The 20736-nt window shown below is 39.5% G+C and overlaps 1 long non-coding RNA gene across 2 annotated transcripts in view; it reads left to right on the forward strand.

The window, feature by feature from the left end:
• Nucleotides 1–20736, forward strand: part of LOC110136113 (uncharacterized) — a 382942-nt gene that overhangs the window by 272960 nt on the left and 89246 nt on the right. The window lies entirely within an intron of this gene.

Below are 20736 nucleotides of genomic sequence, written 5' to 3' on the forward strand. Positions count from 1 at the left end.
TATGCTCAGATCATCTTGGAATGATGATCTGAAAATAACACAAAAAATACAAACATTAAAAAAAGTTCTCATGTTTGTCTTTATCGAAAAAAATAAAATTACTGGATACCAGTCAAAATTCACTTCACTGTTAACAATATCCAAGATAATAGGCTAGAATTTAATTTCAACAGTGGCCTTCTTTCAAAAGCACCTGTGGCTTCTGAAGCCAGACGGACAAATGAAGCCTGTGTAACACTTAGTCTAGTCTCCTCTTCAGACACTTATGACTGCCTTGGGTGTAATTAGTTCTGCCAAGTCACAATGTCCATGAGGGCAGAGATCACGAGATTTCCATATCTGCATTCTCAGAGTATGCTGGTTCAATATTTGGTGTGGACTTCAGTTGGTAGATGGAGAGATATAAGCTGTGCATGAGAAAAATACAAAAGAAGCCTCATTGTGCAGCATAAAGAAGGGGTCTGTGGTGTCTGGTTGGTCTGGATTCAAGTTCTCATCCCAATCTCTCTGACCTTGCTCACTTAATCTTCTCTGAGTTTTGGACTCCCTGTCTGTAAAAGTGGATATTAACATCCCACCTATAAAGCTGTTGGGGAAGAGAAAGCACAGTCTATTCAACACATAAAAATGAGATGGGTTGATTCAATTGCTGACAAATTGTTAGTTACTAGTAAAGTGTTCTCATTCTCTTCTGATGATGGTTTATCCATCTCCTAAGTTATTTTGAGTTTGGTTAAGGAAAGTGGTGGGGGGAATTCTGAGTGTTAGAATATTTCACATACTATGTAGATGTTTGCGATGTATCAAGGTATAATAAATGATGCAGGTACTAAGACATAATGATTGTTTAGCAAAGGACAAGATCAGGATTATATGTCACTGTGAACAAATAGTATAGCATTCTTGTCCCATCAGAATGTATCATGATCTGAATAATACTGTTTCCTAGGTTTTTTAAGATTATTGTTGGATATATCTAAAAAAATTACAATGTAGTGGGACTGTGTGAGACTGAAATCACTTCAAATCTTTCTATGTATGTTAGATTACCTCTCCTTGGGTCCTGTAAGGGCATCTTTAATATCCACTATACCTGGTGCATTTTCCTGCTGGCTTTGTAACTGATGAGAGTAAACAAACATGCTGTTTCAATCCCAGAGCCCTTCTCTGATCCACGGGGCTGGTGGGGACGGGAGGGCAGTCAACAGCATGAACACAGGAAGAAATGCGAGTTCATGTTATTTAGCCAAAGCAGAGCTGTTAATCCCCAAAGTGCATGGAGAGAAATCAATAGAGTCAAAATACTAATAATAAATAGCCATCTTCTTCCCGGTTTCAAACTCACCAAAGACAGCATGATCAAGAGAGCCTATAAACAGAGAACGACTTATTAGCAGCTCATGGCTGTCCCTTTAATACTAACTGTATTTGCCCTTGGAGAGAAAACCAATATTGTAGACATTTAAATTTAAGTTACTTCTAACTGTTGATACACTGTCTCCACTGAAATACTGCCTGTCTGGAGGTAGCAATGGTCTGGTGATCATTCTCATTACTATTACTTTCCATCTCTCCCTGCTCCTCATCAGATAACTACTATCTGGGGTCATCTTCAAGTAATCAGGAGATCAGGTGTCTCCAGCCATCCATGAGCATTTCTGTCACACGCTGAGCGACCACTCAGCAGAGCTCTCCTCTTGGGGTGCTTTGAGGTACACATTTCATACATTTGGACGCTCCAGCAACTGTTGCTGGTACATCCCTCTTGGTGCTCACCTGATAATCACAGGGGAAACATGGTGCTTTCTTTCCCATGTTCAGCTTCAAATACTGTGGTTCTCATTCACCTGACTGATCCTTTTTACTCTTTTGTCAGTACCAACAGTTGAGAAGGGTGGTAAGATCCTAAATACTGATTGTTTGTGAGTCAAAGCTTATAGGAAAGAGCCTCAAGAGTGGGACAGTTCGTCTCAAGTTCCTTTGATGCCATTTGGGTCAAGATATTTGAATGGAGGGTCCCAGACCCACATGTTCCTTCTCTGTGGCAACCATTGAGTTCTCAGCATTGATTATGCTGTGTGTGTGAGTGTGTGTGTGTGTCTGTGTGTGTGTGTGTGTGTGTGTGTAGGGGGCTGAATGTCTGTTAGAAATACTCCGGGAAAGAGAACCTTTAAATGTTCTGAAACCAAAACTTTGACACAGGCTCTTCACTGGAGTTAATGAGATGAGAAACATGCCACTAAAATAGCTTGCGATTGTTCTCTGGCATTGTAGCCAAAGTGGGTCAGTTGAGGGTGGTCTGGGTTACAGGCATCTATTGTAACTCTTCCGGGGGGACAGGACAAAAAGCACTGTGTGAATCCTCAAAGATTCAGCACTCCCTCTGTGTCTGTGGGTGTGACTGTGTCTGTGTGCATGTGTGAACATGCTCACCCTCACTTGTGCCCTTCTTCCCACTCGGCCCTCGCTGCAATTCCTGCCTGTTTTGGATCTACCTATTTCTAAAGCTCAGTGGAACATCACTTACTCTATACTGTTAACCTGGTGCTCTTCAACCAAAAGCAATCTTTTCCTCCTCTGAATTCATGGCGTCTGGTCTGATTCTCTCTAAGGGCATTTTTTGTCTTGGCTTTAACTTGAGTGAACATAGTTCATTCATCTCCCAATAGAACAGACTCATAACATTCATATTTGATGCATTGTTGACCCCCTAAAAATGAATGTGAAATGAAGGTCAAACACTCATGGATATCATACTGCCTGTTTAAACCCTGATATATGTGTGGTACAGGTAATAGACAGCAAAGTACTACTATCACATTAATTGCTCAAAACTTTCTGATTTCTTGAAAAAAATCTGCCTGAGTTGTTCAGATACCGAGGGGCTTCAGTGGAGGAATCTGTGTTTACCGCATCCTCGTCAGGTAGACAAGTCAGCCCAGCTGGCCCTGTGCCTCCCCTGTAACTCCGCAGTATCACACGAGTGCAAAGAAGCAGTGTCTTCACTGCAGCGAGAAGCAGGAACAAATCAACTGAAGAGTGAACACAAAGGCCAGCTTGAGAAAAAGACTGTCATTCTTGGCAAAAGAGCCATGGCTTATTTAGTGTTGACTTTAGATATTTTGGTAGTCTGTGTTCTCATTTGTTCACAAACCTTTATCGATAACTTTTCTGGGTTCTGTGGGGGGGAATCAATTAACAAAAATAAAGGGACATCATTGCCAACAAGTGGAACAATTGGACACACACACACACACACACATATATATAAATTCAGTGCACAATTATATTTTAACACAGCTATCTCTCAAAGGAACCCAACTGCAACCTCAAAGTCAATGTTACTTCCACCTTACTTTCAGCATGTATTTAGTTGCCATATCAAATTTTATATTTTGCTCACTTATTTATTTGTTCATGATTGCTCTATGCATCTTAAGATGTTAGCAGCGGCTTGTGGGGTCTCACATAGCATGTGATCACACTTCAAATCTGTTTCAGTGTCCCTTTCTATGATACAAGGCTTCTGCCATATTTTCCTCTATTTTTGCTCCTGGTGTCTGAGCACTGGAACTATTATTTGAATGTCATGTGGTCCAGCTTTATCCCAGATGGATAAGTGCCCTTTTCAAGAAGCAGACAATCTCTGATCAATATGTACGTGGCAGCCTCCAGTGTCAGGAGCTCACTGAATCCTCAGGTAACAAACAGCAAACCCCTCTTCTAGACAGCTTTCATTTTACAGGGTAGGGTGCTACTTGGTTGGCTGTTTTGTTGGTTTGCATTATTTATCTGTTACCTAATTTTTTCCATTAAGACTGTAACTTTAGAACAGTTTTAGGTGCATGGAGAATTGAGGGGGTACAGAGGTTTCTCATATATCTACTGCCCCACAAATGCAGGTAACACATCATAATCCTCCCAAGTCCACGGTTGCTTATGGTTCCCACATGAGGTTGTACATTCCGGGGTTTGGACAGAGGTGTACTGACCTGTATCACACATGTACCAGCATTGCAGTATCATACATGGTAGTTTCACCGCCCTAAAGATCCTCTGTGCCCTGCCTGGTCATCCTTTCCTTCTTCCCCCGACAACTAGCAATCGCTGGCGTTTTTACTATTCCTGTAGTTTTGCCTTTTAAAAAATATCACATAGTTGAAGTCGTTCAGAACGTAGTCTTTTCATATTAACATCTACCGCTTAGTAAAATGCATTTAAGTCTCCTTCATGTCTTTTTGTGGCTTCATAACTTGTTTCTTTTTAGCTCTGAGTAATAGTCTATTGTCTGGATGTACCACAGTGCACTTATCTGTTTGTCTACTGAAAGACATCTTGGCCGCTTCCGAATTTAGGCACTTCTAATAAAGTTGTGTCCATGTACAGGTTTTGGGGTGGAGGTAAATTGTCATTTGGGCTTCCCAAGTGGCTTAGTGGTAAAGAATCCACCTGCCAAACAGGAGGCACAAGAGATGCCGGTTCAATCCCTGGGTTGGGAAGATCACCTGAAGGAGGAACTGGCAACCTACTCCAGTATTCTTGCCTGGAGAATCTCATGGACAGAGAAACATGGTGGGCTGCAGTCTTTGGAGTCACAAAAGAACTAGACATGACTTAGCAACTAAACAACACTAACAACAAAGTTGTCAACTACTCTGGGTAAATACCAAGCAGCACAATTGGATCACGTGGTAAAAGTAAGTTTGGTATTTTAGGAAACAGAGAAACTGCTTTCCAAAGTGGCTGGACCAGTTTGCATTTCCATTAGCAGTGAAGGAGAGGTCTTCTCACTCCACGTCTTTTCCAGAATTTGATATTACCAGTGTTTTGGATTTCAGCTGTTCTAATAGACATATGATGGTATCTCATGGTTAATTTAATTGCATTTCCCTGTTGATATAGGATGTGGAGCATCTTTTCATAGGCTTATTTGCTATCTGTATATCTTCTTTGGTGAGGTGTCTCTTAAGGTTTTTGACTCATTTTAAAATCCGATTGTTTGCTTCTTCTCCTTGAATTTTAAGTGTTTTTTGTATATTTTGGATAGCAGTCCTTTATCAGATGTTTTTTGCAAATATTTTCTCCAAGTCTGTGGCTTCCTTGACATTGCCTTTCACAAAGCAGACATTTTCAATTTTAATGAAGTCTAGCTTATCAATTATTTCTGTCATGAATCATATTTTGGTCTTGTATCTAAGAAGTTATTGCCACATCTGAGATCATCTAGGCTTTCTCCTATATTACCCTCTGGGAGTTTTATAGTTAGGTTTGACCTATTTGTGAAAGATGTAAAGTATGTGTGTCCAGATTCTTTCTTTTTTTTTTTTTTTGCCTATGGATGTCCAGTTGTTTCAGCACCATTTGTTAAAAAGTCTATCTTTGCTTCATGCTGTTGCCTTTGCTTCCCAGTCAAAAATCTGTGACTATTTATATGAGTCTATTTCTGAGCTTTCTATTCTGTTTCTCTGATCTAGTTGTATGTTTCTTTATCTACTACACTGTCTAGATTGCTAAGTGACTATATGAACTTTGGAAGAAAAGAATGATCTGAGACTTTCAGTTCATCTGAAAACACTCTGTCATGAGGAATATTTGGATGTCAAATATCATTGCTAATTTGCCCCTTTGTGTATGGAAAGTTCAAGAAAAGCTGTTTTGGATGTGTTTATGTGGGCTCTTTAGCTCTTTTGATACTCTAGCTCTTTTTCATTTGACTCTATGCCTTGTTATTCTGCTTCCATGGATTCTAGAATCATTTCTAGGCTGCAACTAAAAAACAAAACTTTTTTGGGGGGGCTTGTTTATAGATATATAACAATTGTACTTAAGAGGTACCTTCCCGGTGCTCCCACACTCCCAGATTTATCACTAACGTGAGGCTAACTTCTCACAACTAGGACTCACCTAGTAGATACTGGAGAGGTCTCTCTCATTTGCTCAATTGTCTCTCATGTGGCACACACCACGTAAGTCCACCTTTTTTTTTTTTGCTAGAAAACACCCCTTCCTACACTATATTTTTTTATTTATTTTTAGTTGGAGGATAATTACTTTACAATATTATCCTGGTTTCTGCCATACATCAACATGAATCAGCCATAGTTACATGTATTTCCCCTCCTTCTTGAACCTCCCCTCCCACCTCCCACTCCATCCCACCTCTCTAGGTTAACACACTCTTTTCTGTTTGAAATTCAATGAGCTTGAAATAACAACAGATCCTGTCCCCAGTAGAGTGTCAGTGGAAATATATCTGTCATGTAATTGGGGAGGTTGTGATATCCAGAGACCTCTGGCCTGTAATCTCCCATCACCTGTGGGGTGAACACAGAAGAGATCTCATCACTCATCGCAATGGCTAAATGAGGAGCAGCATGGACGGTATTTGCTGGTGTGGGATTTTTCATTTAATTAAGCCTGAGTTTCTATCTGCCCAAGGGACCTCACTGATAAAGGGAGGATGCTGAAAAAGCTTTGTTAGTATTTAAGCCTCGCAATAACTTTTTCCCTATATAATTAAAGTCAGTCCATTGATTTCAGTTCTCAGGGAAGGTTATTGTTTTTGAACCAACACTGTCATCATGACTTTGTATTTATGGAGCAGCTTCATTAGTTAAGTGACCTTGGGCAAGTCACTTAACCCCTGTGACTCTTGGTATAGAGCAGAGTTATTAATACCTGCTAAATAGAGCTGTTGTCAGTATTACACAAGATAATGAATAAAAGCCTCATTACTTAGAAGGGAGACCACCGGCATTGCCTCAGTTCGTGCTTACAATACCAGTGGGAGGATAGACCTGTTTGTTGGGGTGTGTTTGTGTGTGTGAGTATGTGTTTAACCCTAAACTCCAGATGAGGGTTCAGGCTCAGAAAACATTAAGTAAGCTGTCTAACATTGCAAAGCTGGGAGATTGCAAAACAGAGATTCATCTCTAGCTATTTTGACACTCATAAGGCATTGGGCCCTACACACATTTCCTGATACTGAAGCCTGACCTCATTTAGAGATTTCACATTGACTTCCGTTATGTTGGCAGAAATCAGACATTTAAAAAAGCAAACCAAAGACAATAGGAACCTATCAAAACTGACATGGAACCGAGAGTGCCCACTCTAGAAAAGAATCTGGGGTGTGTGGGATGGGTTCACACCACCTCACAGGAGTTGTTAAATTTTTAGAAACTTGGTAAGTTAGTTGTTAAACAGCCGTTGTTAAAAAGGAAATTGTAAGGGCTTCCCTGGTGGCTCAGTGGTAAAGAATCGGCCTGCCAATGCAGGAGACACAGGTTTGATCCCTGATCTGGGAGGATCCCACCTACCGCAGAGCAGCTAAGCCCGTGCACCGCAGCTACTGAGCTTGTGCTCTCGAGCCCGGGAGCGGCAGCTGCTGGGCCCATGTGCCCGGAGCCTGTGCTCCCCAACCAGAGAAGCCACGCGGTCAGACGCCTGCACAGCACACTAGAGAGGAGCCCGCACGGGACGACGGCCCAGCACAGCAACGAGTGAATGACTCAAGGAACTGCTCTTAAAAAGAAACTGTATACAGTTAATTAAATGATGGTACAAAGGTGAGGAACACTGAAAACAGCACTTTCTAAACACTTTTTACTACATTTTACTATTTTCAAGCATATTGTAACTGTATTGTGAAATATATATATATATATATTAAATGGTCACTTACCACACACATGGCAGAAGTGATGGCATGTCCCTTGGTATTATAATAGAGAAGAACAAATCTTACTCCATATTGGATTTATTTCTTTTACTTTAATCTTGGTATTCTGTAGCTTTGGCTACAAGTTAGAAATGTTGCTTATAGTCTTAAATATACAGGAGAACTCATCCTGAAATCTCTGACTTGTAAAAGTGTAATGCTTTCCCAGTCACATAAAGATACAAAGTTGTAGAACAGGGAATGACATTTTTCTTTTTAGAGAAGTTACAGGAACATGGTGACCTGCCCTACATGGACAGACTCAAGAACAAACGCTTCTGACCCCAAAGAAGTTTGCAACGACCAACTACCCCCCTTTCCCTCTTAGTATCAAAGAAGCCTGAGTTGTAATTCAGGTAAGAGTTCTTGAGACATGAGTCCACTGTCTTCTCAGTCTTCTGGCTTTCCAAATCAGCTCTTCCTTGCCTCGACAGCTTATCTCTCAGTTTATTGGCCTGTTTTGTGACAAGCAGTATGAGCTTGGGCTCAGTAACACCTTCTGATACTAGGTGAGTAACACCTTCTAATATTAGATTATCAAAGACTGTAGATTCCGTCTTAGATTTCTTTCTCTCTGTCTCTTGGATATCTCACTCTCGGGAAGCCAGCTGCCATGACTTCAGGACACCCAGGCAGCCTATGGAGAGGCCCATGTGGCGAGAAAAAGAGGCCTCCAGCCTATGGCCAGACAGGAACTGAGGCCTGCCAAAACCACATGAGTCTGGAAGTCTTCAAACAACTACATTCCCAACTGACAGCTTCATTGCACCTCAGGAAAGACCTCAAGCCAGAACCAGCCTGTCAAGGTGCTCCCAGTAATCAATCACTATTCCAGTGGAAACGCATCTCAATATCTCCTCGATGTCTGATTTTAGAGTGATTTCCGTAGAGGTCAAGAAGCTTCTCTTTTCCCCTAAATGTTACAAAATTATGGACAAACTTAAATTATAGCCACTATTAGTAGAAATATTTGTCCTTTTATATTTTGCTAGTTAGTAGGTTCAGGCAAAAACAGCTGTGCTTTCTGAACCTATTTAATTGGGGGAAAGACATATTATTTCAAGTGTGAATTTAGATCTGGAACAATGTAGCCTACTTGACAGTCTTTATTTTTTCTCTTTAAATATGAACTATCAACTATCAAACTTTAAGGCATGGTTCTCCAGGAAAGCCTCTCAAGGTTAATGTAGGGTGTGAACAGTTTCTTTCTGACAGAGGTAAAAATTATGTGGTTGTCCCGAACAGGTAAGGGAAGAGGGTGGCCAACACCCTCTTAACTGTTAACTCCGTGTTAACAGCAACACGGAGTGCTGGCTAGTACAGAACCAACCAAGAGGCTTAGGGTGCTTTCAGTAATGGAAGGAAGTTTAGTGGAGACGCTGGAACTAAACTGGAACTTTCACACATTTGATTCTTAATATAGCAAATGCTCCTTGCTATACCATGGAGAATCTTTGCTACTTACAGGAGAAGCAGAAGTTTTATCCTCTTAACCTAAGTAACCAAAAGAGCAGAAGTTATATCCTCTTAACCTACACCCACGCGTCACTAGAAAAGATTCCTACTGGGACTTGGGTTTCCCCTCAATCATATCCTGAATATCTTTAGAGGTACCCAGGCTTCAGATACACATCTGTTATCTATACTTATATCTTTAGATACATACACATATAAATGGGAAATGCTGACATAAACTTTATTCTACAGTAATAGGTCAGGAACTCCCCTGAACCACATCATATTTGTATTACTGAGAAATAAATCATCTACAACTCCCCTGGATAACATCTTGCTTTCAGGTATGCACACCAAAATTTGCAAAGTTTTGTAAAATATGAGAAAGATGTACAGAATTGCAAATGCTCCAAAACTTGCCAAATGAGATCATTTCCTGAGTTGAAGCACTATGCCAAAAGCATTTTAAAGATAAAATCCTGAATAAGGAACTTCTTGAGTCATTGGTTATTCTATAGTCTAATGGCAGAGGAAAAGCTAAGACAGCCCAGATACAGTTACTAAAATAAGTCTAAGACTCCCAACTTTTCTCTCTGGTCCTTTTTTTTCTAATTGTTGTTTTGTCTTCTTTTTCCTTAATGGCCTAATAATTTTGAGGGGATGGAGGGATTTCCTACACTAGATCTTTTCATCTCTCTTATTTTTAGGAAGTGATATTTTCTTAAAGCAATTTTATTTTTTTAGGAGGCAGGATATAGGAGATTACAGTAAGGCAGTATTCAAACCTGGGAGACATTTTATTTTTATGCATATTTATGCATGTTAGTTATTTCAGTCTTTCATTTTTCCCTGTCGAGAGAGATGGTGGTGGAAGGTTGTTTTCTAGGCAAAGCCTCTTTCTTTCCCCTGACACTTAGAGGGACTAATTCCATCACATTTAGCTTATCTGTGGAAAACCTTATTCACCCTCCAACCTCTGATTTAAAGAATTAAAATAGGTCTAGGAAAGGTCTTCCCTGAAACCTAAGCATCTCATTTCTACTTTTGAAGAGGAGAGCTCTCTCTTGGGCCCTTGGGGAGCCCCACCTGTAGAAGTATAATGTGCTGATTCTGTCTGAGCTCTGCAAATACAGATGTACATTCCAAATTTGCTCCTTCTGCTTTTCTGTTTGGTTTCAACTACCTAGGGCAGCCATTCCTCTTATCTTGTGGCTCATATATTCAGCTTTCTCCATGTTTCACTGAGCCCACATTTACATTTTTATTTCTGATCTTCCTTGATGTTTTGAGAGGATTTCCCAAAAGGGGCAAATGCTGATTTTATACCAGTATTTTAATACTAGATGCCCAGTTATTCTGTTTGAAATGTATTGTGTAGAATAAACAGAGTTGGATCATTAGTCTGTTTGGATCATTAGTCTCTAGTTTAGAGACTGGATTAATGATACAAGTATATATCATTAGGTTACATGTAACCTTCCTAGATTATAATTCTTCTTACCTTTTAGAGTTGAAAGACGTTGGTATATATCTAAAGTATTTCCAACAGTGGAGGAAATAGTGCTGCTAATATAGGGTTATGAATTTCTCTTCATCTCTGCTTTCTGCTGTAAGCAAACCTCGGTAGATATAAACACTGACAAGGTTTAATATTATAGTATCAGTACTAGAAAAAGGAAATAGAGACACTCAGTTGTGGCACCTCTGTTATCCGTGTTGTCTGAAAATTATTTTCAACATAGTTTTTAATATTCACAGGGATGTTCTCAACTGAGCCTTTTTACTTCAAATGTGAAAATTATATGTTCCTTGAATTTGAATCCATTTTTGAAGTGCTTCTGGTATTGGAATTCCTTTATAGCATACAGTGAAGTTCTATGATTCATTAAAAAAGAGATCACGTGAGGTTAAAAAAAAAAGTATGAGAAATTTAATTCCATTAAAAATAGCTGTACTTTTAAAATATAACAAGTAGGGGAGATTAAAAATCAACAAGTCTAGATATTTGTGGAGTTGTGTTTTTTTTTTTTTTAATTTGACTTAAAATACTCTAGTATTTAATCCAACATTGAATGGTAGTTCTAGACAATCTTCTCTTTTTCTTTCTGGAGTAAAGGAATCCTTCATAAAAAGGTTTCTGGGCAAAATATTCTAATATTGATGCTGTTGTAAACCAAGTCTCATGATGATGCAAGAATCTCTCTTGTCTAGTTAGAAGTTTTGTTTGTCTGCATGTGTGTTCCCTTTCTGTCCAGTTTCAGGTAAATCTGTTTCCAAGATGAAAATGTGTGGATTTTTAACAAACAGGTAAAAGTGTGAGGAGGAAATATCACTTCCAGTGACAAATGGGTGGGTCCTGGTTTCTCCTAGGGAAAAAGTCTCAGAAATGACACTCCTGCTGAAACCCAGGATGTCCTAAGAGGGAGCATCCCTTCCAGGCCCAGAGTAGAGATGCATGGGAAAACCCTCCCAGTGTCCAGGAGGAAACAGGAAGCAGTAGAATCCCTGAAAGATAGAGGGGTGTGTGCGCACCCGCCCTAGCCGTGAGTCCACAGAGGCTGAATGGTCAGTGCCAAGAACGATCTGTGTAACTCCAGAAGTTTCTGCATAGCTCAGCTGATAAAAGTGGACCCTAAATGACTAGAAATCTAATCAGTGGCAGCACTGGTACTCTAGCCAAGGCAGATCAATGTTGTTAAAATAGAAAGCTCGAAAATCCCTCAGACAGACCGAACCATGTAAACCGTGTAAGGAAAACTAAATCTTGCTTATTTCATGAACATAAGCAAAACTTAACTTAGGTTATTTCTTGAAAATACCTCTTAAAAGAAACATAATTATTCTAAAATGGTGCAGGATAATTAGCCCCCTTCCATCTGGAAACCCCCACAGTAATAACCAGTCATTGTAAAAGTTTAACAACTTCCTCATCCTCACTTATGAGCCATTCTGTGATGTCATGCTTCTGGACTTCATGTTAGTTTTGGACTTGAAGACGCTTGGTTTGCAAACTCTTCTTTTGTGCTCAATACAGTCAATGTTGTTCATTGTTGTTGTTCAGTCACTAAGCTGTGTCCAACTCTTTGCAACCCCATAAACTGTAGCACACCAGGCTTCCCTGTCCTTCACTATCTCCCTGAGTGCTCAAATGCATGCCCCTTGAGTTGGTGATGCCGTCCAACCATTTGATCTTCTATCACTCCCTTCTTTTCCCACCCTCAACCTTTCCCAGCATCAGGGTCTTTTTCAGTGAGTCAGTTCTTTGCATCGGGTGGCCAAATTATTGGAGCTTCAGCTTCAGCATCAGTCTTTCCAATGAATATTCAAGGTTGATATCCTTTAGGATGGACTGGTTTGATCTCCTTGCAGTCCAAGGGACCCTCAAGAGTCTTCTCCAACAGCACAGTTCAAAAGCATCAGTCTTTCAGTACTCAGCCATCTTTATGGTCCAACTCTCATATCCATACATGACTACTGGAAAAACCATAGCTTTGGCTATACAGACATTGGTTGGCAAAGTGATGTCACAATCTTCCTAATGCTATTGTATTGATCTGGATTTTTTTTACAGTCTGGTTACTTTTTTTTTATTAAATTGTTTAGTTAAGTTTTCCCTTGAGTTTGGTTTTTGTTTTGTTTTTATTTTATATTGGAGCATAGCTAATGTGTTAGTTTCAGGTGTATAGCAAAGTGATTCTGTTATATACACACATATCTATTATTTTTCAAATTGTTTTCCCATTTAGGTTATTACAGGGTATTAAACAGAGTTCCCTGTGCTATCCAGTAGGTCCTTGCTGGTTATCTATTTTGAATATAGCAGTGTGTTCATGTTAACTGACAGTCTGGATACTTTAAAACCCAAAGAGCCCTGAAACTTGCCTCTGGAAGCAAGTAGCCAAGAAGACAGTGCGATCTTGAGATGAGAAGCCCGCATCTCTAGAACTTGTGCTCTAGAGAAAATATACAAAAGGAGGAGGTATAGTTCAAAAATCTCACACCCAGGAGCCTAAAATTCCAAGGCAAACATATTGTTAAATAGAAAATGGATCCCTGTTCTCAAATAATGGGTCTCTGGTCTAAGAGTTCCTAGTTTTATCTAGCAGTAACTAAATAAAAGCAGTATAATAAATAAACACAAGAACTAATACTCAGCAGTGATTCTTGTTTCCACCAAGGCGGTACAGCCTTTTAAGTAAATTACTTGTGAGTGATGTATGCAAAAATCATACATGAATAAGCAACAATTAACTTAGGTATTTACATATGCAAGCGTGTCAATATATGTGGCCATTTATACACATGAATTTCTCTCCCCATAATCATCATGGAGTTTCCAGGCTAATGTAATCACTTTAAGACCAGTCTGCCTGGCAGGCATGTGAGGAGGCCTGTTTAGCTGGTAGTTTAGGTTTGGCTTAAGTTTCCCAAGGCTAGCTCAAAGAAAACTATTTCGTGTAGATGTAAACATTGTATAAGGCTTTTCTCATTCCCTTAAAATTAACCCGCTTTCCTTTATTATCACAGTGAGGGCCGTTATCAAGAGCTATAAAAAAAGACAGCACTTCATATTTATCCTTGGAGGCCTTCCTGGAACACTTTGGCATCTTTTAGGAAACTTGACACTTTTCAACTAATACTAAACGTGTATTCAGATGGGTTGATGACTCCTAACATCTCAGTTTAGGAAAAATTTGTCATAATTAAGAATTCTAGCAAGATTTCATAATGCCCCAATCAGAGAAGAAGTATAAAACCTTAAATCAAAATGAAATGTGCAAATAATGCAAATTGGCAGTTTAATGAAATGGGGATAGAGGTCAAAGTTTTCGGGTAGCACAGACATCCCGAGAGCTCACTCAGGTACCAGGGCACCTCCCTTCAGGGCTGGGACCAGGAAGCTGAGTGTGCCACAGCCTCCCCCACTTGTTCCCAGAGCTACCCGGATGACTGCCTGTGAAAACACAATTTAAAAGATGCCGTTTGACTGTCCTCAGAAATACCTCATTAGTTAATTAAACTGTAGTGATTTAAGCACCTGTAACAAGTAATGGGAATTTCAATTCTACTGATAAAAGGATCTTATTTATAATGTGCCTCACCGCCAAATGAGTTCTGAATGCGGAAGGCTCACCAATAAAATGTGACTCAGAACATTGCCATGCTATCTGAGCTGCGTGTGCTGATGGCAGGAGGAGGACCAGGTATAAAGAAACCATGAGAGCTAATGAGCCAGCCCATAGGAATAGCCAGCTCTGTGAGAGGCAGTCTTTTTGGGGGTAGAAATGTGAGGAGGGAAAATAGGAAGGGGACATTGCTTTGTTTTTCTCCTGCTTAAAATTAGATTCAATGGAGAAACCTATGATTTTTTAATATTGCTAGAATGTTCTGAGTTCTCCCTGTAGGGAATATCAGCAGCAACTCTAATTTTTTCTAGGAAAATCATGTAATAGTAGAAAATGGATAAGGTCAGGGCTCCTTGGCCCCCAAAAATTTTTTTAAATGATTCTTTCCTCTGCCACTTAAAGCCAGCTTTAAATTTAAGATTGGACACTTACCTGCTGGTCCAGTGGTTAAGACTTTGCCTTCCAATGAAGGGGATGCAGGTTCAATCCCTGGTCAGGAGGCTAAGATCCCACATGCCTCATGGCCAAAAAACGAAAAAGTATTCAATAAACACTTTGAAAATGGCCCACATTAAAAACATCTCAAAAACAAAAGTTTAAGATCTTCATATAGCATCCATTACCTTAAGCTGCTGAATAAACTAGGATATCCAGGACTCAGGATGTTCACTCCCTTTCTTGAAGATTTTAGCTCTGGCATTGCAGTCACTCTCCCTTATACTCTGCCTGCCACAGTCCTTGGGGATGCCAGCATTCACATCAGCTTCTAGTACAACAGTCTTCACTTCTTCGACCTCCTCTCCTCAAATGAACTTGTCTTCCACCCTAACGGAGCCATGGTCATACCCAAAGCTTTTCACTGTCAGTGGTCAAAGTCGATTTACAGTCTCAAACTTAACCTATCGTCTCTCCAGTTCACTTCATTCAGTACCTGCCAGCAACCATCCTTCATCCCCACTGAAACATTCATTACTGATCACATCATCTTTTATTCTGATCCTCAGCTCCTCACACTCTCAAATGTTCCCTTATATAATATAGATTTCACAGTTAATGTTGCATCTTCAGTTAACTTTTTTCTTTATTTTTCTTGTGTGTGAAAGTGTTAGTCACTCTGTTGCGTCTGACTTTGTGATCTCATAGACTGTAGCCCATCAGGCTCCTCTGTCCATGGATTTTTCCCAGCAAGAATACTGGAGTGGGTAGCCATTCCCTTCTCCAAGGGATCTTCCTGACCCAGGGATCGAACCTGGGTCTCCAGCATTGTGGGCAGATTCCTTAGCATCTGAGTGACCTCTTACTTTATTATACACTAATTTGGAAATCCAGTAACTGCAGTAAGATGCAAGTTTCCACCTGTTCTATGCATCCACTCCCAAGTTTTGTATGGTCAAAAAACAGGTGTGTGATGGCGGGTCTTAGCCAGTAATCGGAAGTGGACTTACAATGCTGCTCTGCAAGCACCATCTCTCCCTGTAATATTCGTTTTCTCTCATCTTCTTCCCAGCCTCACTCTCAGATGATGCCCTTGCTCCTTCACTGACAAAATGCAACCAATTAGAAGACACTTTTTGTAAGACACATATCCATGCCTCCGTATGAACCCCCACATGGAAAATCTTCCTCCTTTCCTATTACAATGGAGCCTTGATTGTTCTCCTTGCTTAGGCTTCCCCTTGTGCACAAGGATGCATTTTGTCCCAGCCTCTTAGGAACATCAATCTAGCAGTGCCTCACTCTCCCTCTGTATCATCAGTCATTCCCTTTTGATCACTTCATTGTAACTGTACAGACATGTTGGGATTTGTATCCCTGGTCTGGGAGTTAAGATTCCACATGTTTCTTGGACAAAGAACCAAAATATAAAGCAGAAACAACGTTATAACAAATTCAATAAAGACTAAAAATGGTCCACATCCAAAAAAAATCTTAAAAATTAGGCCCCTAATCAAGTTGATGGATTTTGCACACATTGTTTCACAATTTGTTTCCCAACTTTTCTTCCTGAAAACTCCATAAAGTAGAAAACTTTCTAACTCTCAAAAGATCCCATTCTGTTCTGGAACTGAATTAGTAGTTTTTTATATATATTATATATACATATATATATATAAAATATACATGTTATGTATACAAATATATATTAAATATGTTCTGTATGTATATCAGTATTATATAATATTAGTAATATAATAATGCAATATATTATTACTGTGATATGTATTTTTTAAACTCTAAGTCAAAATTTTATTCCCTGAAATATTTATTCACCCAGTCTTATGAAATCACAGAAAGTTCACGCCAGACGTTAAGAACACACAAAGGTAGTAACTACTTCCAATGTAAAGCCCTGTTCTGTGTTAGACATTCTCACTTGTAAATGACCCACTGCACTGTAATTGGCTTTTGGGGCTCTGTACGACTTTATTATATCCCTTAGAGATATGCTAATAGTAGTTAGCAATGTCCCTTACAAAGCACATATCACATAATGAGTCATCACGGCTCTTCTCATCATTTATTCTGAGCCAAAAGTAAAATGCACAGCTCTATGAGTCTATGTCTTTCCATGGACGACAGGCCTAGAGTATTTGAAAGAAAATAAAAATTAAAAGCAGTGTTTTCTACAAACATAACAAATTTTCATTTAATTCATCATACATACTTGGATTGTAATTGGGAATCAAATTCTTTTGGCTACTGACAACTCATTAGTCAACGCTGGTAAAAATGACCCTCATCAGTACAGGTGGTAAAGGGAGTTTTTTGTTTGTTTTGTTTCTGAATCTGCCAAACTGATTTAAAACCTCTGCCCTATTTTTTCATGAGGGTTAATGTAATGAAAGTCCCACTGTGAAAAAAAAAAATTAAACAAGAAAAGTTGTGGATAGTTAATAAAGAGTAAAAAAAATATTGTCTTGTCTACAGAAACAGTAATGAGAGGACTTGGATTGACTATGTTTAATTGTCTAAATCGAAAACAAATTATCATTGTTCCATTAAAAGCATTTCTTCTCATGTGAAGAGCAGGAATCACAGTAGAAACTCTGTACTTTGACATCAGTAAAATGCCTGTTAAAGAGTGTCATGAAATGTGACCCAGAAAATCGGTCTAAATTGACTTGCAAAAGGACACAGAAGCATGTGTTAGAAAGTAGCTAAGTCAAGAGAAAGATTAATGATCGTTACAACTGTCGGCCCCTCTCTGTTTCAGGTCCCGATGAAGAGTTAACCTTCTTATTAGGGATATTTTCATCACGGCACCTGCAAATGTAGTAGTTCAGAAAGTGCCAGATTCAAACGGGTGCTCAGATAAACTGTGCATTGAATTTAAGATGACCACAGATTTTCTGGCCCTCTTTCCATCAAGACTAGGGATTTATCTCCTCTCCCCATGAAGACAGAAAGGTCTGTGACTGCTTTCACCAGTAGAACATGCAACCTTATGTGATTTAAAATCTTCCCCTCCTTTTCGTTTGCCACCTCTGGGATCTCGGCCATGAGACTGTGAGAAACCCAGATTCCACAAAGGAGACCTATATGGATGCTGAGAAACCATCCAGCCCCATGGAGATTTTGCACAGTACTAACCCCAGGGACCACTGGAAGGCAAATATTAAACATACGAGCTCCCAAGCAGGATACCCACAGAGAAGCCCTGCAACTCACAGACTTGTGAGCAATTATAATAAATTGGGGGAGCAGAGAGGTCATTACACAGCCATATATAACTACAACCACTTTGAAATAGTGGCAAATGTGTACTTAAAAACAGTGTTATAATCCTGCCACAGAAGCAGATGCTGTCATTAATTTCTATTAGAAAGCAGTTGAAGGTATACACACCGGCTATTGAGATAAAATCTTTAAACAAATGCCATCCTCCCCCTCAAAAAAGGAAATCTTTCATGAAATTATTTACATTTTTCTCATTGAATTTAGCGGACAGGAAAGAGAACTTTGCTGTATCTATCTACTCTCTAGTCTGATTTAAGATGAATATCTGGTTATATTTTAGTAATATCTAAAAAGGGTAATTATTTTTGTTATATTACTGGTTTTATTATAGATGACTTTACTGTACAGATCTTAGATGATATTTTTGTTAGCCATACTGGAGTTAAGCTGTATTTAAAATTTTAAGAAAATTTCCCAAAGCAAATCAGAATTTCTGCTGTAAAAACATAATATGTACTGTTTCAAAGAATAAGTGTGAAACAGGTGAAACTGTAACCTACAGAATAATGGTCTTTTTAGCCCATAGTGGGCATTCAGTGGGTTTTCCAGGCTAGTGGTAAAGAACTCCCCTGCCAGTGCGGGAAATGTAAGAGACCTGGGTTCAATCCCTGCCTGGGTTGGGAAGATCCCCTGGAGAAAGGAATGGCAACCCACTCCAGTATTCTTGCCTGGAGAATCCCATGGACAGAGGAGCCTGGTGGGCTACAGTCCACAGGAAATAATCTGACATGAGTAAGCAAGCACGCAAGCGCTCAACATCTGTATGTTACTCAACTGATGGATGGTCTGGCCTCACAGATGTTCCATGTCATGAAGACAGACAACTTTGTTCATCCTTGGTTACATCTTGCATGCAAGGAAGTGCTTCAGGCCATAAGGTGTACACAGTTATATAAATCAACACCTAGAGGACTTCTCTTAAGTCTTTCTATCATCAATCATTATCTAACTCTCTACAGTCTATATCATAGTATTAAATGTCCCAGTACAATCTAGGTCTGGATTTTAGACGTGGGTAATTGATTTAAGCCTGTCTCCAGTTATTTTAAGAGAGGAAAAAGAAAGAGAGAATTGAGTGAGCTTATTATTTTTTTTTTTCCAGAACCCACAGCAAACATACAAAGGGATTCAAATGCTGGTGTTTAAATAGCTCATAATACTTTTAAAACTATAATAATTTAGATTTTCTTTTTGCAAAATCTTTTGAATAAAAAAAAAAATGAGAAGAGCAACCAGGCACTTCAAAGAGTGTGAACTTTGAAATTGCCACCTGCATTAAAAAAAAAACACAACTTTTTCTCTCTCTAGTCTGGAATTGTGATCAACTAACACAATCCCTCACTGACTCCAGCTGGGACTCGGGCCAACATGGCAAATTGCCACCTTATCAAGACCTCTTACCCTCTCTCTATGTGTTTCTTTGCTTCAAAAAGATGACTTTGAAAGAAAAGAGAGTGGGTTTGTATAGAAGGTTAGGCTGGTAAGAAGAATGAGGAAGGGAGTAATATGGGAACGCCAAGAATAGAAGCTTTGTTAGCATCCCCTGCCTTTTGGTGTGTGTGTGCGGGATTTTTCCCTTTTAGTATCTCCACCAAAGTAAAGAGGATTTGCATAAAATTGGAATAAAAGAAATAATTTTGCCTGCTGACATTTCCTTTAGCCCAAAATATGCTTGAATCAGAAAATAAAAGATACTTTTCCTGCTTTCTGTACATACCTTTTTTTCTCTCTTTTTAAGCCACTGCTTGTAATGAACCTTGTAATACACTCTGTGTGTGTGTGTGTGTGTGTGTGTGTGTGTGTGTGTGTGTGTGTATTCTTTAGCAGGGGTCCCCAATGTTTTTGGCACCAGGATCAGTTTTGTGGAAAACAGTTTTTCCACGGATGGCAGTAGGGGATGGTTTTGGGATGATTCAAGCACATTACACTTATTGTACACTTTATTTCTATTATTATTGCATGAGATCCACCTCAGAACATCAGGCATTAGATCCCAGAGGTTGGGGAACCCTGCTTTAAGGCACTTCATTCCTGAAGTTTTAAAGTACATAATGAGGGTACCTAACCGGGAAACACTGGACTGGCATAAGACTTCATTCACACTGTATCTATGAGGTGATGAACATGACTGTTTTGGTATGTTTCCTTGACTCTCTGCTGAATGCTATATACAGTGATTATTCACCTAAGTGAGCAAAAATGAATCTATAAAAATGAAACATGGTATTAGAGATTGACTGAATTTCAAGGTGAAAGAAATGTTTCCTGGACCATCCAGACATAAAAAGTCCAAGACCACTTTTGGGCCCTGCAACTCCACTGGTGGATTTTATCAAACAGTGAAGTCATCAGTTCAGTTCAGTCACTCAGTCATGTCCAACTCTTTGCAACCCCAGGGACTACAGCACGCCAGGCCTCCTATCCATCACCAGCTCCTGGAGTTTACTCAAACTCATGTCCATTGAGTCGGTGATACCATCCAACTATCTCATCCTCTTTCGTCCCCTTTTCCTCCTGCCTCCAATCTTTCCCATCATCGGGGTCTTTTCCAAGGAGTCAGTTCACATCAGGTGGCCAAAGTATTGGAGTTTCAGCTTCAGCATCAGTCCTTCCAATGAATATTCAGGACTAATTTTCTTTAGGATGGACTGGTTGGATCTCCTTGCAGTCCAAGGGACTCTCAGGAGCCTTCTCCAA

This window comes from Odocoileus virginianus, chromosome 26 (genome assembly GCF_023699985.2).
Source record: "Odocoileus virginianus isolate 20LAN1187 ecotype Illinois chromosome 26, Ovbor_1.2, whole genome shotgun sequence".
In the NCBI taxonomy this organism is placed as follows: Eukaryota; Metazoa; Chordata; class Mammalia; order Artiodactyla; family Cervidae; genus Odocoileus; species Odocoileus virginianus.